This window comes from Haliotis cracherodii, unplaced genomic scaffold (genome assembly GCF_022045235.1).
Source record: "Haliotis cracherodii isolate W230 unplaced genomic scaffold, xgHalCrac1.p SCAF_20, whole genome shotgun sequence".
Taxonomy (NCBI): domain Eukaryota; kingdom Metazoa; phylum Mollusca; class Gastropoda; order Lepetellida; family Haliotidae; genus Haliotis; species Haliotis cracherodii.
In genome coordinates this window covers 15,377,676-15,398,461 of record NW_027266276.1, presented here as the reverse complement: position 1 = coordinate 15,398,461, position 20,786 = coordinate 15,377,676, and the positions used below count along the sequence as shown (strand labels likewise).

The following is a 20,786-nucleotide window of genomic DNA, read 5'->3' as shown; positions in this document are numbered from 1 at the left end:
CACACAGATCTGGACAGGGGAGACCAGCGCCCCTCCTACACCGGTGGTGACAGGCACTGCTAGTCAGACAGATCTGGACAGGGGAGACCAGCGCCCCTCCTACACTGGTGGTGACAGGCAATGCTAGTCACACAGATCTGGACAGGGGAGACCAGCGCCCTTCATACACTAGTGGTGATAGGAAATGCTAGTCACACAGATCTGGACAGGGGAGACCAGCGCCCCTCCTACACTGGTGGTGACAGGCACTGCTAGTCAGACAGATCTGGACAGGGGAGACCAGCGCCCCTCCTACACCGGTGGTGACAGGCACTGCTAGTCAGACAGATCTGGACAGGGGAGACCAGCGCCCCTCCTACACCGGTGGTGACAGGCACTGCTAGTCAGACAGATCTGGACAGGGGAGACCAGCGCCCCTCCTACACCGGTGGTGACAGGCACTGCTAGTCAGACAGATCTGGACAGGGGAGACCAGCGCCCCTCCTACACCGGTGGTGACAGGCACTGCTAGTCAGACAGATCTGGACAGGGGAGACCAGCGCCCCTCCTACACCGGTGGTGACAGGCACTGCTAGTCAGACAGATCTGGACAGGGGAGACCAGCGCCCCTCCTACACCGGTGGTGACAGGCACTGCTAGTCAGACAGATCTGGACAGGGGAGACCAGCGCCCCTCCTACACCGGTGGTGACAGGCACTGCTAGTCAGACAGATCTACATAACACACATCCTTATTGCTTAGTCATGATCTCACCCACTCATAAAGATTAACATTATTTAACCCACTGTTAAAAGAAGTGTTCGTTGTTATGGTTACTGATAAACCGACAAGAAGACAAAATCATTGACACCCCTGCCTTTTTAAACATGTGCATAAAATTACACTACATGAATAAATGTCATATACCTTATTATAGCAAACAAGGTTAATCCTAAGATTGTGAGTGCAACTAACATTAGATGGATGACTAACCAATGATTCCTTCTCTTCTCTACATGCTTTCAATATTTTCCAAGGATGTGAATTATTTATTGTACTTTTCTATAGATGTTACATATAATATTTCCAAAACTGTAACTCATAATTCCATAACAAAATAGCAAAAAAATGCAACAGTTTGTGAATGCTGTTTCTGCTTTATGCGTGTTCCTTCAGGATCTGATGTCACAGAGCCAAGCAGGTCATCTATTTGTCTCTTGTCACAACAAGCACAGATTGCTGGGGAACTATTTTAACTCAAAATATTCAAACAGGCTAGCGTGACATATATTGAAATAATTGAATGGTTTTATGAGTTTCGCTCCACAAAGTGAAATCCTCTTTTGAACCTTTTGACATGCAAATAATTGCCCTAGAAACACAAAATCTGAAAATCAAAAAACCTCAACTGAATAGCAAAAGGCAACAGCATTTCAGCCTGATGTGTTTACAAAGTTTCACAAAGTATTGAGATACAGTTTATGACTTATGCTGCGGAAAAGGAACTTTTCATTTGGGCGGGGATAAAAATGTTAATATTTATCCAGTAATTATGCAGTTGTGGTCCCATCTGCCACAGGAAGTGATCAATCAGCATGCTATACATATACAATCAGCTCATTGATGTCTGATGTGATGACACACTGGTGGTCATTAGGAACACTCACCTAGTCGGGACTTTCACCTTTGCACCACAGGCTTGGGTTCTATGGGAACTTAGGTCATGTCATAAATCTTAATATTTTAATTAACAAGTATGTCTCCTTATACAAATTCAAGGCTTTTCAAGGTTGACACTAACAATTAGGATTTTTCAAGAGGGACGTAAAAATTCAAGCCCTTTTCAAGACTGTATGAACCTTTTTTCATCCTCAGTTGCAAATGTGCAAACTGTAAAAAATGTATGGTCGCAATAATATAATCATGATCTCAATGTCATCACGATCTGACAGAAAACCTTGTCTAACCACTGATTTGTATCTCAACTCCACCACTTTGGTGAATCTCTTGTCAACAAAAGAGATAATCTCCAGGAAGCCTGTGACCTTGAACGTCACTGCATTACACGTTACTTTGTATTGATGAACGTTTCAAACCTCTGACGAAATACTCAATAACATCTGCACATCTGTAAACACATAATGCGTACCTTATTTTCTGTTTCGATTTTCATACCATGAAACTGGTACCTGAGGATCTTTGGGGGCTGTCCTTGACCAAGATGCTGACCAAGATGCTGACCAATCAGATTGTGTCACGGCTCAGGAGGAGATTTGCAATGACGTTGAACCTACCCAATGGGCCGGTCAGTAATCTCATATACATGTTTGCCAGTGTGTGGTGCACATGGTATATAAATACTTCATTAACAGACTAATTATGGCTAAGAAGTAACAAAAATGATAAACATTAATTTATATTTAACACACATATGATTCAGTGTTCCTGTTGGCCATTGGACTGGCAGGTAAAATTACCAGTCCACCCTCTTTTTTGCCAGTCCCAACTTCCAACAAATAACAAAATGTATGAAAATTGCCTCGTTTTAATTCTTTCAACATAATTTTCAGTGCATCTCTGAAGTAACTTAGTTAGATCTATACATCATTCTCACTAACTTCAGTCCCAATATTCTCCTTTCTTATAAATATTTTGAGACAAAGTCACTACAAATGGATATATAACCACGAAGCAAAGCAAAGTTTTATTTCCTTGCAATTAAATAGACAAGGGGAAACCCTGATGGTAACAGACAAGCTGACTTCGTTCGAAAAATGTACTTATATGAATATCGCCATTGTTTTGTTCAACAACTAATATTTATAAGATACTTTATTTGCCGGTCCAGAGGGACTGGTAGTCACCTAAATTACTGGTCCAAGCCTAATTTTACAGGTAAAAAACTGGTAATTACCTGTAAACGGGAACACTGATGATTATGAAATCTTTTAAATAACATTCATAAACTCAATGGACATATGAGATACTGCAATATCTTCCTACTGTTAACCCTAATCACTTCAATCTCTCCCAAATTGTGTGAGGCCAAAATAGAAATATGAGTGTTTTAGGTTTCCCAACTAACTAGAATCCTTTTTTCTGAAGTTGCACCACATTTTTTTAATTTCATGCCTCCAGCACACACTTGTTATGCTTCACTATACTTTAACCAGTCATTAACTTCGCCATGGCGACGCTTTCTTGAAAACAGTGAAATAAATAAAAGGAATGAAATAAGAAACATGTCTTTTTTTTGGCCTTAGGCTTAACATAAATTCTACTGATCGAGTTGGCAAAAGGAAATGCTTGTTCAGTACCAACTTACATCCTGTGACTTTTGGTTTGGGGCAATGGATAGGGTTGTCAAAGCCCTTCACAACATAGACTCAAGTTTGTTTCTCCACATGGTTGTGAGTGGGGTCCATTCTTGGAGCACCTACAAAGCCTGGAACAGCTCTAGTAGCTGAGTAAACTACACATGATCATGCACAGACACAAAACCCCATGAAAGGGCCCCTCCAGCTCAAGCAACCCAATGTCTGCACACAAATGTCTGTCTGCTGACTTGAAAATCAATATTGATATTTGAAAAATCTAAATTAAATGTAAATACAGGCAGAGAACAAGACTGAAATTAAATATTTCTGATTATCAGAAAAGCGGCTATTAATAGCTGAAATTACCATGTACTCCAAGCAGCATAGTGTTGCTTGTCAATATTTGAGACTTTTGGTGACAAAGAACAGGACATATTGTTTTCAGAACACAATACTATAAACAGCATGATTTTTAACACTGAATAAATCCCCCTGAACTAAGTCTATTGTTACTAGTTCTGCCTGAGCTGCTTTCAACACGAGGTCTTTTCTCCCGATTTCAGTTCTAAATCATGGCAGGTTTCAGAAAACCACACTTTATTACCGCCTTAGAAACTTTTTGAAAAGTCCCATAGGTCCAATATGCGTCAATAAACCTAAACTTTTCTATATCAGGAGAGAGAGAGAGAGAGAGAGAGAGAGAGAGAGAGAGAGAGAGAGAGAGAGAGAGAGAGAGAGAGAGAGAACAAGACATCTGATATTAATATCAAATATCAATGCAAGAAGATGAGTTGATAAAATAGGCAATACTGCCGTGGTCAAATGCTCCAGAACATATTATTTAGGTGAGGGTTACAACATAAATCTGCCAGGTGTCGCTTCACTGGATAGATATCCCCAGGCTGATCCTGTTTTTCTCAACATAAAGCCATAAACTGAATAAAGTCAGCCGATGATGAAAGACCCGCTTTTCCGTTGTAACAAACAGCGTGATACTTCAGGCCATTTTACCTGTTGCATCATCGGATGTTTTTTTCAAGCAGCTATTTTACTGGTGTGGCACGGTGAGTCATGTTTGTGGAGTCGGTTAGTTTGATTTCATGTGACTTACACAATGGGATGCTTGATGGGAACCTTGATCACAAGTTGCTGTCTGACCATTTAAATGTAATGGACTTCACACCAACACTACAAGCAGTGGACACTAGGCTACTCAGCATCCCCCTTACAAACAACATATTAGGCCATGAGAGCATCAGAGGAACTTGGATAGGAGTCACTACTGTAAATAATTAAGTCAATCTAGCATCAGGCGAAATAATTCACATCTTCATGATAAAGACTTAAATATTCATCTTATTAATACATGATAAATAACTTACCCTGACATTATGAACTTGATGCCAATATGAATATAGCTTGCACCTCTAAGGAAGTAATGATATATCTTTGCATTGGCGGCAAGTTTGCATGGAAGTGTTCTCCTTTAGGTTGACGTTACATACAAGTCTATTCATGAAATGATGAGCTTCATGATGAAGAACCTGATGGCACGATATTGATGTCAACATTATAACTTAATGACACCTGCAGCCACCAACTGGAAACAGAATAAGGGTGTCACCTCCAACCAAACATTCCTTCCAAAGGACAAACTTGCAGCCACAGCTGTAAACAATATCTTACAAAAATTTCAAATGATGAAATTTAATGCCACTTCCATTGGTCAGAGTTGAATTTCAACAGAGCTGCATGTATCAACAGGGGTGTGGAAATGCCAGTCTGAATAGGATCCACCTGCACCAACCACCTCCACCTGCTTGACAATCTATTTGTATGAAGGTACAGAAGCTCACCTCATGATTAATGAGGAACATTTCCACTAGAACTAGCATGTCCTACTTTCAGACAATATTCCTTGATCAGTCTCGAACATATCACAACACATAAATTATTCATCAAACTGACACTTCAACTAAATGCAGTGAAAGGAGGAACTATTAATTACATTAAAGGAAATGTGACTACAAAAAACCAATAGAAAGTGTAACAGTGAAAATTAACATAATGAAATACTTGAAGTGAACAAAAACTAAAAAGAAAGAATGCTTGAGGGAATAAACAACCCATGATAAGCTATTATTGGTTGGAGGGTATTGTTTCCAACACATTGAGGGTCAAATGGCTGTCATTAAATGGAAAGCTTACAGAATGCATACTGAAACTTTTTACTCAGAAGATGTCATAACTAGAGAATAATTTCATATCAATATTGGTCAGAAAAATTTGATTGCATCTCAGCAAAGACAATTGTCGAACGGTTTCTTATCCTTTGCGTAAAGAGACAGAAAACAAAAGCTTCAGTTTGTACAATATCTTAGATCATTGACAGAAAATTTTCAAAAATGTTCAAAAGAAATTATTGTTATTGCAATGACAAAGGTTAGAATGACTTGTCATTTTTCTCCGCTACAGCCAACATAATAATAATGAACTGATATGCAAGTATGAAATCTCAACAAAAACAATAAAAATACTCTATTTTGACAACCCACAAGAAAAACCATCAAAGTTAAAACTTGTCAATATGTTGGACCTACCTGTGTCTCAAGCCAACACAAAGAAGGAAGTATATCCTGTCATATATATCATACTGTCAATGATAAAAATGACAACAATGTTCATACAGATGTGGAACACTAAACTTCAAGGGTATTTTTAAGCTGGGTTTAGTTAGGTTTTTTTAAAAACCCAGCCTACTAGATAACAGTTATGAAATCCAAAGAACACAAATTTTCAAACGAGATTGATTTTCAAAACCAAGAAATAAAACAAATTAAGTCTGTCATGAATTCTACAAGGTGCTTGGCAAATTGTAACATACATCACAATAAATCATACTTAAACATCCTTGGTACTTAACTACAGTAGTTTTGTGTGTTTAATACTTTCATAAACTATCTTGGTGATTTTCAAGACTTTTCACGGTTGCCGCTAAATAGCTAGGCTTTTCAAGCCTGTACGAACCTTGAATAACGTATATCTATCATGATATGATGTGAATCGGAGACAAGACTAATTGAAAATTCACTTGATATGCTTTTGAATAATAAAAGACAAGAAAAAACTATTTCTCGGGCATATAGAACGCAGGGAGAGTGATGAGTTTGAATCTTGATCAATCCTAAAAGAAACTGGTACTATGCTATTCATTGCTATGCTATGCTATGATTACTTTCAGACAGACCTAGCAATAGGATGTTGCTCATGAATAAAGACTTGTAGACTTGGACATCATTACAAGTTGATACAGAGTCATCAAACTAAATCAACAGGAACATAACTGTATCTTAAATAGTCTCTTAATGTACCTTGTCGCTGATGACTCAAAGCTCTAATGAAATCTGTCTGACGAGTCTGTGTTGCTGGAAATAACCATGGGTTGGTGAGATGTCTTCATATAAGCTTTCGACAATAATCAAAATCTCTGTATGACTTATACCTTTTAAATACATTCTGACATTTTAGAATGCAGTTCTATAAACATGTGTACCATGAATAAGAAAATGAGGGATGTCATGCAGTGTGGTCCAGAAGATGGTATGTTGGTGCTTATTGGAGGAGCTGGGTGCTTAATATGACAATGCCCAGGAAGTGACAGTTTAGACACATGCATGAAAAGACAACAGGCGGTACATGTCTAATCATATTAGTTAAAGGGCGGGAAATATTGTCTCAATAAAACAATTCACAAATCCATACTTTCATAGGTGGCAATGGACACATTCTTTCATTTTTCAAACCGAAAACTTACTTCATTGTAGATAAGGATCTCATAAGGATCTCATAAGGATCTCATAAAGATCCTCTAATAATGTTAAAACAAAACCAAAATTGGTATTAAACAGTTGAAAAAAGAAGACTGAATAAAAAGTGGCTGCTGCATTTGCATTGTAGCTAGGAAAGAACATGTTAACTTAATCTGATACTGAAACAGACACTTTAGTGAAGAGCGTTCAGTGCTGTGGCAATGCGATGGTTGGTGGATAACACCATGATGACATAAACTAGCAAATTATTGTCTTTGACAAATTACATTACAATTCAAATAGTCACTCTCTTTCTATTCAGCTCACTGACAGTGTTGGCTTGGCTAGACTGTCTTGAAACAGCTTACGACATACATGAGTATATTCACACTGAAATGTTGGGGCAGCAAATTGGATTTGGTCCTAATACTGTGGCATAAACATAATCTGTAGAAACAAGATTTGATAGAAGAAGAATACTGTAAGATGTCACAGTTAAACATTAACATGATCAACTTCCATGTCAACATGACAAGTTGGCCAACAAAGTCTGCCAGAAATAACAAATAGAAATGAAGACATATAACATGTATAATGCATCGTTCGTGATTATAGAAAAATTCTATTTCTAATTCTAATGAACTGAACTCGACGAGGCATTTAGTGACCTTTCTGAACTCACCATAAAGGGCAGATAATTGTACTAATAAGCTCCTGTCATTGACAGAGAGGAAAAGCCCTGTTGTGTCTAAATATAACTGAGCAGTTTTGAGTCGTAGTACAGCATAACCATTACAGTTAGAAATGTTCTATACAACCAGTGGCAATATCATCACATATACGGGTGGCTATTTGGGGGACATTGGTATTGCACTAATTCAAATCAGTATTGTAATACTATTGCAAAGCTGTATCACCATTGCAACAGTAGTGTGATTGCATTCTCAGCAGACCCGTGAAGTTCCGGGGTAGAATAGGTCTTCAGCAACCCAGGCTTGCCGTAAAAGGCGACTATGCTTGTCGTAAGAGGTGACTAACGGGATCGGGTGGTCAGACTCGCTGACTTGGTTGATGCATGTCATCAATCCCAATTGTAACAATCACTGGATTTTCTGGCCCAGACTCGATTATTTACAGACCGCTGTCATATACCTGAAATATAGCTGGAGTGCAGCGTAAAACAACAAACCAAACCAAAAAAACAAACAAAAAAGCATTCTCAACATCTTTGTTTATTGCACAGAAACTTCCTCACTTGGTCATAGACGAGTGAAGATCATGTTTATAGATTTTGACTAAAAGCAAAAGATAAAAAAGTAAGTAGGAGTGGTGATTAAATGTATATGTTTTTCTTTGTTACATATACTGATACTATCATTCAAAAAGTATGGTATCGATGTCCATTATCAATATTTCAAATTACTCTCTATGTGTCCCATAGACAATCGCAATACATCCATAGTTTGATCCATCATTGCATTCCTAATAATTGATCACTGCTTACACTGGGTTGACCCAACTGATCAATAATTGATAATAATCAGTGCCTAACGGTTTGGTATTTTTCAGAAATTAAATGTCAACGGTGACTTTGCTCCACAATCAGTTATTCCAGAAATGAAATGCCTGTTGGCGCCATGGAATGATTAACATAAAAATGTACATGAATTAGACAGAAAAAAAGCTAACTCAATACGGAAGAGTAAAAATATAAAATGATATTATGTATATTAGTGAGTGAAAAGATTGAAACGTGTAAAGTCGGGACTGGACAAGGAAGAGATATGGTACTTGAGAGTGTAGTCTCGGAAACATGAAAGCAGTGAGATTTATAACAGGTTTTATTCTATTAATCACAAGTGATCTAATAAAAAATTGAAACAGGATAATAATCTTTACAATATGTGAAAGAGTAATCAAAGGGATAATTAATCTCAGAAGATTCTTCATTTCATTTTCTTGATTACAGCACGGACCTATCCGTGATTACAGCTATCATCCCCATCTAAAAGAGAAAGAACCCTTTACGTGCGTGCGTGCGTGCATGCGTGCGTGCGTACGTGCCTCCACAGTTGGCTAAGATGCTGCAGGCACATGGTTTGATTGTAAACTCTACCATGTAAGCATGGGCTGTAAGACTTGCTGTAAGCTATCAACAGGAACAACACACCAAGGAGACACACAAAACCAGTTCCAGAGTTCTGTTTATCAAACATTAGAAACATAATGTCTGGGTGGTCTAGCACCAACTGAGATGTGGTTTAGCAAACCATCCTCCCGAAACACAACAAACTCCACCTCAAATACAAGAAAAAGCTACCTCAGAGCAGCCATCTAAATCACCCTTAGCCACAAAACCACGACAATTTTTGACAAGCAAGCCTCATGACTGACAGGTGTTTAAACTCCTCATACCATCTCTAGCCTGATACAATGTTGACATACTCACAGAACAGTCCCTGTACTACCAAGGTAGCGGAGTGACACTGTGTGAGGGCATCATTCCTGCTTACAATCACAAATATTCCGTCCTTGCTTAGCTAGCGTTCAGTTCAGACATACCCATTGCTAGACTACACACCCTCCCACACACAACAACAGCTGCCATTCATCAGATGAATCAGGAAACGCCTGCCTTCATAGGTTGATCCAACTGTAGCCACTGCTCTCAGCCTACTTGTACTTCCTAAGGTCACCAATTGAGGTCAAGGCAGCCATATTTGGAAACTGCATGGCTGGACGGGGCTTTCTGATTGGTTGTTTTCTGAGTCACTGTGACATCTACCACTACTGAGGGAGTAAATCTGTGTGTCTAGATCGCCTGTCCCATTGATTAAAACAAAACTCACCGTTGGAACTCGCCTGAACAGATGTAATGACACACAAAGCAGGAGGGGCTGGCTGTAGCGGTAGTGGATCCGGGGAGGAGATACACGTGATCACTGTGTCTAAAACTGGCTGACTCCTTACAACTATCCCCTACAGCTTTATGCAGAGTAGGAAACTCAAAACTTCATGCATGGCTGAACTCCACATATCTGTACTGACTCCTAACTGCTTAACATACCTTGTTACCGAGGCACTGGTTACAATATTTACAAAAGGTTCCTCTCTACTTGAAGGGGTATCTTTTGTGAAAAATATTTGTCTTAAATATCAATACTTGCTAATGCTCAGCTAGACTAACATCCAGTCTCTGAAATGAACATATATTACAAAAAAAACAAAAAAACAGTTCTTACATGATCTTAATAAAAGATATAATAAAAAGGATCCCAGAGACTCTCTTCATTTACTAAACAATTCTGCAGAGTTATAATTTGTAGGAACTTCAAAGGTGTAAAGGTCCTATCACCCATCACTGGCATACTGGCATACTGAAGTAATCTAGACTTGCCAAACATTATAGACTAGCATGGACTGTATTGGATATATATTTGTATCAGGGTCTGTGTGACAGACCAATGCTCAGCCTGTAAAACATTTCACCCTTCCAAAATATAAGTAACTTATTGTTTGTTCACTCTGCTAATTCCCCGTAATTATGTTCCCATTCCCCCAAACACTGTCTATATGTAGTGCTTCAAGTGCTTCTCTGTCACACAAAGTAGTGAGGGTGTAAATCAAATAAGAAATGCACTTACAAAATAACCAAAATTATACCCACAAATTAGGACAAATTGTTTTGCATCATCTTAATGTCTTAATTAGCATGTTTAGGGTTAAACAGACAAACAAATGATAAAAGGAGGCTGCTGCTCCTTAAAAAATGAAACGATTTATCCTAAATGTCATACGTGAACAAAATTAAATAGTAATCATCACTACTTCCCTAAGAACATTGTCTTCCATATTCTGACACTTACCTTAGTTGTTTCATATTTCACAACAGTGAGTGAGTGAGTATCTTTTACGCCGCTTTTAGCAATATTCAAGGAATATCACGGCGGGGGACACCAGAAATGATATTCACATTAAGAAGTGCAGTTACTCTTTGACATTGCAAAATATCTTTCATTTAAATCTCAATTTCAGTCTCAAATACTCAAGTCAATCTGCTTAACAAAAAGTGTGATACAGTCGCGCACCGTTTATACGGACTTCAGATATCTGGAAAGCTCGGTTCCCGGACAATTTTCATTCAAAACGAAATAATTACTATATAAATTTACCCGTATATACAGAAATTCAGTTTCCGGAACCGGACGGTCATTTTTATACACAAAACACTGAAATGCACACAAAATTGTCTCCTTTACCCGGACAATACACTGCCGCTGGTGGTAATCCTTTGATTCGTGAGAAGTCAATTAACCAAGTGACACTGAGTTACGTTTCAGACCAGCTTGTTTATTGTACATGTAATCCCCTTTGATAAATATGGCGTCTGTGGAGGTCAGAGGTCAAAGTTGTGTAAGTATGGCCTGTCAACCAGCGAAACGTAAGCGACACGTAGTTACAGAATGCGAAAAAAGGGAAATTTGTCTATTTAAGGAAAAACAGCCGTCAGCAAGTTTAGAAACCATCAGTAAGCATTATGGCACTGAATTTGGACATACCATAGGAAAATCGACAATTGGTGACATTTTAAAAGACAAACAGAAGTGGCTAAATCTCAAATTCAAATGTCTTATCACGATCCCGTGTAGCAAAACACCAGAAGATGGAAGATGCATTATATCTTTGGTTGTGTGACATGACAAGTCGTAATGTGCCTGTTAATTGAAGGGAAGTAACACTTCCAGTAAGAAGCTGGTTTCAGAAATTCGTTTATACGGACGAATTGTGAAATGACACAAGTGTCCGTATAAACGAGGCACGACTGTATATTTATTTTCATTAGTACATTGCTGTTGGGATTCACCGGTGCATTGTCGGGAAACTGAACGATACGATACCTGATACACGAAATTTGGCATCGATTCACATTTAACCCCATATCAATTGTCCATGCTGATCTCGCATCGATGTCTATACGTAAGTACAAACTATTCTATTCTATATGATATGTATCATCTCATGTGACACCAATATCGTGAAATCCCCAATTATTATATCATTATACAAGCTTGTGTGTCATACTGATTTTATGACAAAAGTGTCAGAGCTTTTGTATTGAGAGTGTGGGAATTACATGAATTCTTACACAAGTTTTGTAATATCAGTAGACAAACATGCAAGTGTAAAAATTTCTTTGTTACCCATCATTTTCTGAGCTCCCCTACAAAAAAATCCACTTATTATTACCACCATCTTAGAAAACAATTGTCAAATGACCTCAACAATTTTCAGCTGTCATGTCGTTTCTAGTGTGACAATGCCGTCCGGATGATGTAAACAATACATTGGTGCGCATGATTTTTATGAACTGGGTTATTTCTAACCCTGTGGGAAATAAATAGGAGTATCTTCCAAATCTAAGTAATTCCTACTAACACTGTATAAGCAGAACCCATTGAGCCTTTGTTTGGATTTGAGGACTAGTTGTAGTTTGAAACACTGGGTCATGAGTCTGCAACCTCAACCAGCAGGCAGAGGACCGAGTCTCCTACATTTATCTGTACCTGAGCAAGTGTCAGTAACAAATCTGAAATTGGAACTGCCAAGTCATGTTATTGCCTTGGGGTGTTGACTTGCATTTCACTGATAATAGCACCAATAAACAAGAAGCTGTTATGTTCAGTTTTACATTTTTGCATTGAATGAAATGTTAAAATACCCCTGAATATATGAAAATAAGGACTTCTATGAAAATCCCAAATTTAGAACAAAATTACATTGTTTCCCCAATTGTCTGGCAAGGGCACATAGTTTGGAATCCTAGAAAAATCCCTGGAGTCCAGCAAAATGTGTTTTGGTCTCCCAATTTCAGATAGCATTAGTCCATATGTTTCAACCAATATCTACTGACAATGTCCAGAAAAGAAAGTTTGTATCAATACAGACTGATATCCGTACAACGAGTTTTTTCCTGACAACTGTCATGGTATAAATACACATTAATACACAAGAAGAAAAGCTGTGATCTGCCGCCTACGCGAATTACAAAACAAAATGTTGTGTCCACATCTCAGCTTGAGTCAGTAATGTTTAAACATATACTGCCAAGGTGAAGCGAATTGATTCAATGTAAACTTGCGAAGAACTAACCAATCATGGCAAGTCACCTTGACATGCCAACATTGTAAGTGTAGAGGTCTATATTTGGAGCAAATCGTCTCCAGCCCTCACATAACCTGTTGTACTCAACTCATGAGCTTTTCCTCGTAGGCGACAAACATTAGAATTTAGAAAACAAATTCTTAGGCAGTGAAACATTCTAGCTTCGATTTGGGTTGTTTGTCATTATCACATGTTTTGGCGTGTTCATTATGATGTAGTCTGTTCGGAAACATTCCAGTAGGATATATAGAAAAGACATGATCATATTCGGGGATGAAATGACACATAGCAACAGGGAGGTATTCGGGGATATTATAACAATCTCAGTAATCAAAGTAGACACGACTTATGGATCCGTCATCTGTCATCAAAGAAATGCCCATCAAACAAAATATTTCAGTTCTGCACAACTTAAAGCGCTACTGTGATACTGTTGCAATATTTGTACCATTCCTGTTACCGTACTGCGATGGCATGCTGAGTATCTGTTCATTCCGACAATGTAGATTTCACAAATTGTCCATATATTAATCAACAGGACGAAGCTTAACACACTGCCACTTTCTTGGATCAGTGGATTGCCAATCAAGATGGTGGGGAGTTAAGGGAGGTAACTCTCAGTATTATCTGATATAGAGTTTCCCATCATCAATTTTCCTATGCAAAGTATATGTCTATCCCAATGAATATTGCTCATGCTGACATCTCCTTTAAGTTATCTAAACGATTTCAGGTTCTTTTTTGCAACATAATACTTTGTGATACTTATGAAGTGAAATCAATGTGTTGAGTGCAAATAGGCCTTCAGTTGGTCCACGTCACTCTCATACTATCACACCACCACCTCCACCTGACATTAAAAAAATGGATACCATGTGTCTTCAACCAAGGTGTGTCAAATGAACAAAGGCAAAGAAATAATTATCAATATTTTGGATCACATGTATTGATACTATTGACATAAACCTTGTCATCAATGTGCGGCCATCAGACCATGGACAATTGCAACAGGGACAGTTCAATACAACCTATCACCCCTCACAAAGCAATCTACCGAGGTGTAGCTCAATAGAGGTGAAACGATACAGCAAACTCATGATACAATGCGTATCAGAAGAGACTAGTTAGAATGGAAAAAACTTGGGAAGAGTCACTTGTCCTACTGGTCAAGTACATCTATATTAATCGTTTAATCGTTTTCAATAAAACATGCAAGATAGTTTGAAACTAAATATTTCACCTCTCGCACGATCTGAGTAATAACGATATACATGTCCACCACATCATAAATAGGTGACATACATAGCAACTGTCTGTTACAGAAATAAACTGCAACTGTGTTTGCACTTTGGTATTGGAACTACAATAAACTATGGTTATAACCAACTCAAAGGGACCACTAATTTTAGTTCGTAATAACCGTAGTTCGTTATAGGCATATATATATATACAGCATTTATACAACAAATGGTCGGGAATCAAAAATAAGTACGTTATATTGGTCAGTTCGTTATAAGCGTGTTCGTTATAAACGTACTTTACTGTAGTTGTTAAAGGGTGATAATTAAAAAAAGATATTCTTGTTCTAAGAGACTTACTGACACTCAAATGTCAAAGGGATAAGGAACAACTGATGAATGATTTTGTGAGTGAACTGCCTGACATATGGAAAATTTTGATTAGGCATGGTGGGCTTAACAACAAAACACATGATTTTATTAACAAACAGGCCCAAAAAAGGAACATTTCTTAAAAATAATATGACTGTAAAAAAAGAAAACAAACTGTGGAAGATGCATGGTTGAGAGAATTTGAATGGGCAGAGATGAACGTAGATGGCTGGGAGTCTGAATTATTTGATACTGTCTGCCATAAATAATAACTGAGAACATAAAACTTTATGAAATTTAACAGGGCAAGTGAAAAATTATTGCAGGATGAGTACAAAATATCATCTACTTGCCCTGCAGGACAAGTTGGGTTTAAGAATTTAATAATAACTTAACAGTTTACTATCGTCAATCATAGATAGATACTAATTCATGTTATGGCAGAGGACTGAATGCTATGCTCTTAAAGTTTATACCAAGTGTCACTCCATTCATAATCTTAGAAGCTGAACTACAGAAACCCACTTCCTTGAGCTTCATGAACGTAACAACACCTCGTTCGTCTGAGGCACTATTACTGAAGCAACACAATTGATTAGAATATTGTTCACAGCTTACCATGTTCACAGACACACTTCATCACATTATTATCCATACTCTATTAATTGTATAATATTACGTGTAGATTCCCATGAAACAAAGGTCGAAACTCCTTGAGATGTCATCAATTAAAGTTTCAAACTCGTTACTTTCACCCAATTTATATCTCGTTATGACCCTGAGCGACATTTCAGAACAAACCCACCAATAGTGTTCCCGTTAAAGAGGAAACACCCATTTATGATTCATATATTCAACTCCTTAAGTCATTCAATAGAATCATAGCGTGATAGCACAAACTTTAATATCTTAAAGACTGCGCTTGAGCATTTTTAACAAAAAGAGCCAAGCTGAACATACAGTGTTTCAAATTGTGTATAGGATGCTGACTGATAATTACTTAAAATGTTGAACATTTTTTCAAAATCTGTAAAATAATATTTTGCCGAGTACCGGTACCCTATTTTTGAACAACACCTATTTTTCGAACAGCCACATTGCAAGTGATTTTGTCACTTTGTAACGAGAGGTGGGACGTCAACAAGGCTGTCACCTTGAGAGTGCACATGTACGGCCTGTCAACATTGGGTTCATGTGAAGCAGGGTTAGAAATTGGCACTAGTCCTATAGTCCTTGCCAAACTGCCCAATGGTAAAGGTATCATAAGGACTAGTAGAAAATTGCCATTTTTAAGGGTTTTGCTATATGTTATCATTATAAGGACTAGTGGATGAAAACTGTTAGTTTCTAATGCTGTGAAGTACTGTACACCTGTCAGAACAGTCCGTCGTCATTCAGAATTGTGGTGCCGGTGCCATGAAGAAAAGGAAGAGTGGAATGGTGTGAACATTATAATTTGACAAATATTCATATCTTGTGACTAGGTTTAAACTTTCAATTACTGTTTGAGTTTTAATGCCGACCTGCAAGAAATATGTTGACAACTGTGCGTCAAAACATGTCTGCTCATTCATGGAAACCCCACTGAAGTACCAAATAATTCAGGAGTTCACAAATAGGTGACGTCACTTGAGTTTACAGACGAGGTAATGGAGATTGTTTTTCTTTCGGAATGGGGGTAAATTCTGTTGTTGAAGACATCACCTACTGGCGTGAAGCAGAATTTGAGTTTTGATTCGCTCATCCCTCGAAATATTAGCAATACCATTTTAACTATTTCATTTGTGTATTTTTTTCGTTTTTTTTCGGTTTATTGAGGTATGAATCGAAAAACCAGTGTGCAAACTGTATGAATCCGCTTACAGGATTCTTACAAAAGTTTGCACATTGTGTATTTTTTCGTTTCATTGAGGTATGAATCGAAAAACCAGTCAATGCTTATAATTAAATTCGACAGCATAAAACATGTTTTATCTACAATAGTTTAACAAAAACAGTTGTATATATCAAAACAGACAAAAATGACGAGATTGATAAACATTCCAGGTGTAGGAATACATACTGTGGCGTGACATGAATCAGGTGATTGTTTAATTTATGCACATAAATTGACACGCCTACACTGTCAGTAGCCAATCAACGGAGAGCAGGATCAAAACAATGTTCATTGGACCTGTCAGTTAAGACAAGTTGCGAAAAGAACTGCAACAGTCAGACTGTAACGAACTGGAAGAAATATGTCCAGGAGAAGGCGGCTGTTTCAAATTACATGGTCAGTTACCGCCAGATTCAAACATTACTTCCCTGATTACGGTAGTTGGAAAAATGCTAGCTAGAAAGGAAACCCGAAGACATGAAAGTTGAACCGAGGCGAGCAGAAAAAAACAGGCGATCGAGCCTTCACGTTTGCTGTTTCATACATTCTCGGCCTTCGGTTTCAAAGGTTTGTTTGGGCAATGAATATGCATGAAAGTCGCTAAATGTCCTGTGCATGACGACACACGTGAGCAGAAAGGGAATTCCCTCAGCTGTAATATTGGGATTCCCCGACATTCCGAAGTAATAAAAATAGTGCACCTTGGTGGGCGTGGCTTAAATTTTTACATTCATTGGGAAATGAATGCAATAACACGTCACCAATTCAGCTAATCAGAATACAGGAATTTCAATGAACACAACAAAAATTTAATTACAGTCAAGTCTCGTTAATCCGACATCGTTGGTTGCACATGATTGTGTCGGATTAACGAGTATGTCGGATTAACGAAATTAATTGATTTGTGATCGAAAATCAGACGTCTTCACGATAGATAATAACCGTGTGTACCTTGTAATGCTTTCTTGTTTACATACCAGTCGACCATGGTGAGTCGACCATGGTGAGTCGACCATGTTTTATATACCTGTTCGTATTTTAAACTGGCTTCATGCACATTAATCTGGCTTCAATTTGTAAACTACATATGTATAGCTTTGTACATACAGGTTTGAATAGCTTTTCCTGTTAATTGTTAAGTTAATCTCCGCATCCAGTGCGTGGCAAAACACGGGGTTGTGTACTCGCGGGCAGATGACCACGGAGTACGCTGACCACTGTGTCGGATTATCGAGACTGATTAATGAGTGATTTCGGTAATTCGTTGCAAATTAGGTGTGTCGGAGTCGGAGTGCGAGAATGTCGGATTAACGGGACTAAATAGCACTGAATCAATCGGTTCCCATCATTTGTGTCGGATAAAGCCGAGTGTCGGATTAACGAGTGTCGGATTAACAAGACTTGACTGTATAATAGGATACGTCAGGATAGAAGAATTGTCACAACCAAAATTGGTAAATTCATTTTAAGGTTTTTGTCCATCATCAAAATTCATGAAAGTGGTCGGCATCCAGTATTTGAAACAAGCACCAGAGCCCTGAGTTTCAAATTTGTATGTGTTCTTGTGGCCTTCGGTAAATTTATGTGTTGATTTATTTATCACAAATAGCTGCAGATTTTTAAAGGTTGGCCGGAAGAGTTTAGTCAGGGCCTGCAGTTTCTAAAGTCTGTAGGTCCTAAAGCTGCCTGGCAATTTTGTATATTTCAAACACTGCCAACATCAGGATCTGGTATTGAATCAAATAGAAACCTTCAACATTATCTACAAGTACAAGTTCAACTTTGTTCTGGTGCTTGAGTTGTTAGACTCCGAGAGAATGGTAAATCCATTATTAGACAGGTCACATGTCATGGTTATGGACTAGCAACATAATTATCACAGACAATGTACGTAAATGGGGCTGTTCAAAATACAGATTATCACAATTTCCATGCATTACATGTAATGATGTCGATTACAATACATGGCTGGAAAAGATGAAAATTTAGACCATGCCCTACTCTGGATACGCCCTGACATTTGTGTGTATTATACTTGACACAACTCACAATCGCTGCTCCCCATACAGACCACGCATGTTGCTGCAGCTGAATGCTCAAGCTTCTGAATCAAAAGACTCCACCTACATGCATCCTGGGATACAAATAATACTGTGTCATGTTCCTCAGGCAGCAGTAATTCACCACTTAGAGTCGAGGACCCTCATATTGAAAGTGAAAAATGTAGGTCCCACATTTAAAGACTACAGCAATAAATTACATTGCAGACCCCAAGGATTATCCATAATTTTTAACACTGCATGCATTCACGCACGCACGCACGCACATAGAGCTACCACATTGTTGTAATTCCTTGTAATAAGGCTGCATCTCATAGCCTGAGATTGTAACATTGTTATATTGACTGAAAGATAAGTTAATCTTTTTTTTGTTACCATAGAGACAAGATTTCAAAGAACAAAATATCTTTTGATTAGGGTAAGCCAACGTTTGGCAAATATTTCCAAAGTCTGGTAATGAAATCAATATTCATATCTTATGCATCATTCTATCAATGTACAGTATCCACGGCATGCATGGTATTTGGAGACACTGTCAGTACTTGTCAATAGCGGTTCTTGATAAGTGTATATATTGTATTTATCGTAACAAAATGATCATTCGATAATAGATCATTCGACATCTCCACTCAGAAGCCCTTTTAGACAAGGACTGTAACAATACAGTGTGATGTACACAATTTGTATTGATAGACAGGTTTAAGTACAATACATGGTACCCAAGGCCAGATTTTTACTGTACTTGCTTAACGATTTGCCGACTGGAAAATTTGTTGAAAGGAATTTTTTATCTTTTTAAATTGCTCTTTTATTTCTATCCCGCCAATAAACTGATAGCATATTGCACCACAAAAATATTTTCTTCACAAGGACCCACTATCAAGATTTTACATCAATGTTTAAAAAACAAACAATATTTTCATTTAAAAACGTAAAGAAGCTGTGTTTGCAAGGATTATTTAAACCATCGATCCGACATAAACATTACTCAGATTCTCTGCGCCCTGACACCTACTGGTCAAAAGATGAACTATCGTATACTTTAGTGCATGAGGAAGGGGAGGTTACTCCAATTAACTTTATCAATCTGCAGTGTTTGTAGCTCTTCTGACAGACATGTTTTTCCAGGTCGAGGTGACATGTTTTTCGAACCAGAATCTAAATTTCAAAGTACAGGCACAAGGCACTACAATTGATAGTTTTATCCGTACCCCATAATTTCCTGTGACATAAACAATGTACAAATTCAAGACACTTTGGTTTGCAGGAGATATGAGAGAATTGGGTACATGTCGCTTATATTCTGGAATATTTCCCCAGTAATGTTGGTTGGTACAGCTTGCAACAAAGACCATTTCTCCAGACAGTGTCAAAAGTTTTGCGTAGGTCTGCAAAGAAAGTATACGATTTCTTCTTGAGGATTAAAATTCATAAGATTAGAGTTCTGAAAATGAAATATGGGGAAGGCTACCAGTAAAGGGGTCACCTAGTCGGTATTGACGTAAGATTTATTCATAATCTACAATGTCATCCCTCCAAAATAACAAAGAAATGAACTGAATAGCTTGAAAATGGATGATCTACTGTCTTGTCAATTAATCTCAATTAATTGTTTTTTTCACTCATATAGCACAGAAACATTTATCATTCAAATAATGATACAATGAATCTCCTAAATGGTGATCGACCATGTGGTCCCTTTGCTAGTAGCCTTCACCATTGGTTCTGTAGTTAGGTGATTGGCTCGAAAACCTTCTTGATTTGGGTCGAAGGAATTGTTCTAGTCCATAAGGACAATTAACCTGGAACTGATAATGGATAAAACATGAATTGTTACATTAACAGGTGGATGTGATGTACTGTCAGGTGTAAACTTGTGATGCATCGAGCTGGGGAAGAATAGGTCTTCAGCAACCCATGCTTGCCGTAAAAGGTGACTATGCTTGTCGTAAGAGGTGCCTAACGGGATCTGG

The 20,786-nt window shown here is 38.0% G+C and overlaps 1 protein-coding gene across 8 annotated transcripts in view; it reads right to left on the bottom strand.

The window, feature by feature from the left end:
* LOC139470352 (ecdysone receptor-like) overlaps positions 1-20,786 on the bottom strand; it is a 101,413-nt gene that overhangs the window by 53,125 nt on the left and 27,502 nt on the right. The window contains exon 1 of one of the 8 annotated variants that reach the window (XM_071252742.1): positions 13,728-13,746. The exons of 5 other annotated variants lie outside the window; for them this stretch is intronic. The gene's annotated coding sequence lies outside the window, so the exon portion shown is untranslated. Of the gene's footprint in view, positions 1-9,554; positions 9,658-9,954; positions 9,973-13,727; positions 13,747-20,786 lie in introns of those variants that run through there. 2 more of the 8 variants (XM_071252743.1, XM_071252738.1) reach the window with 2 other exon arrangements.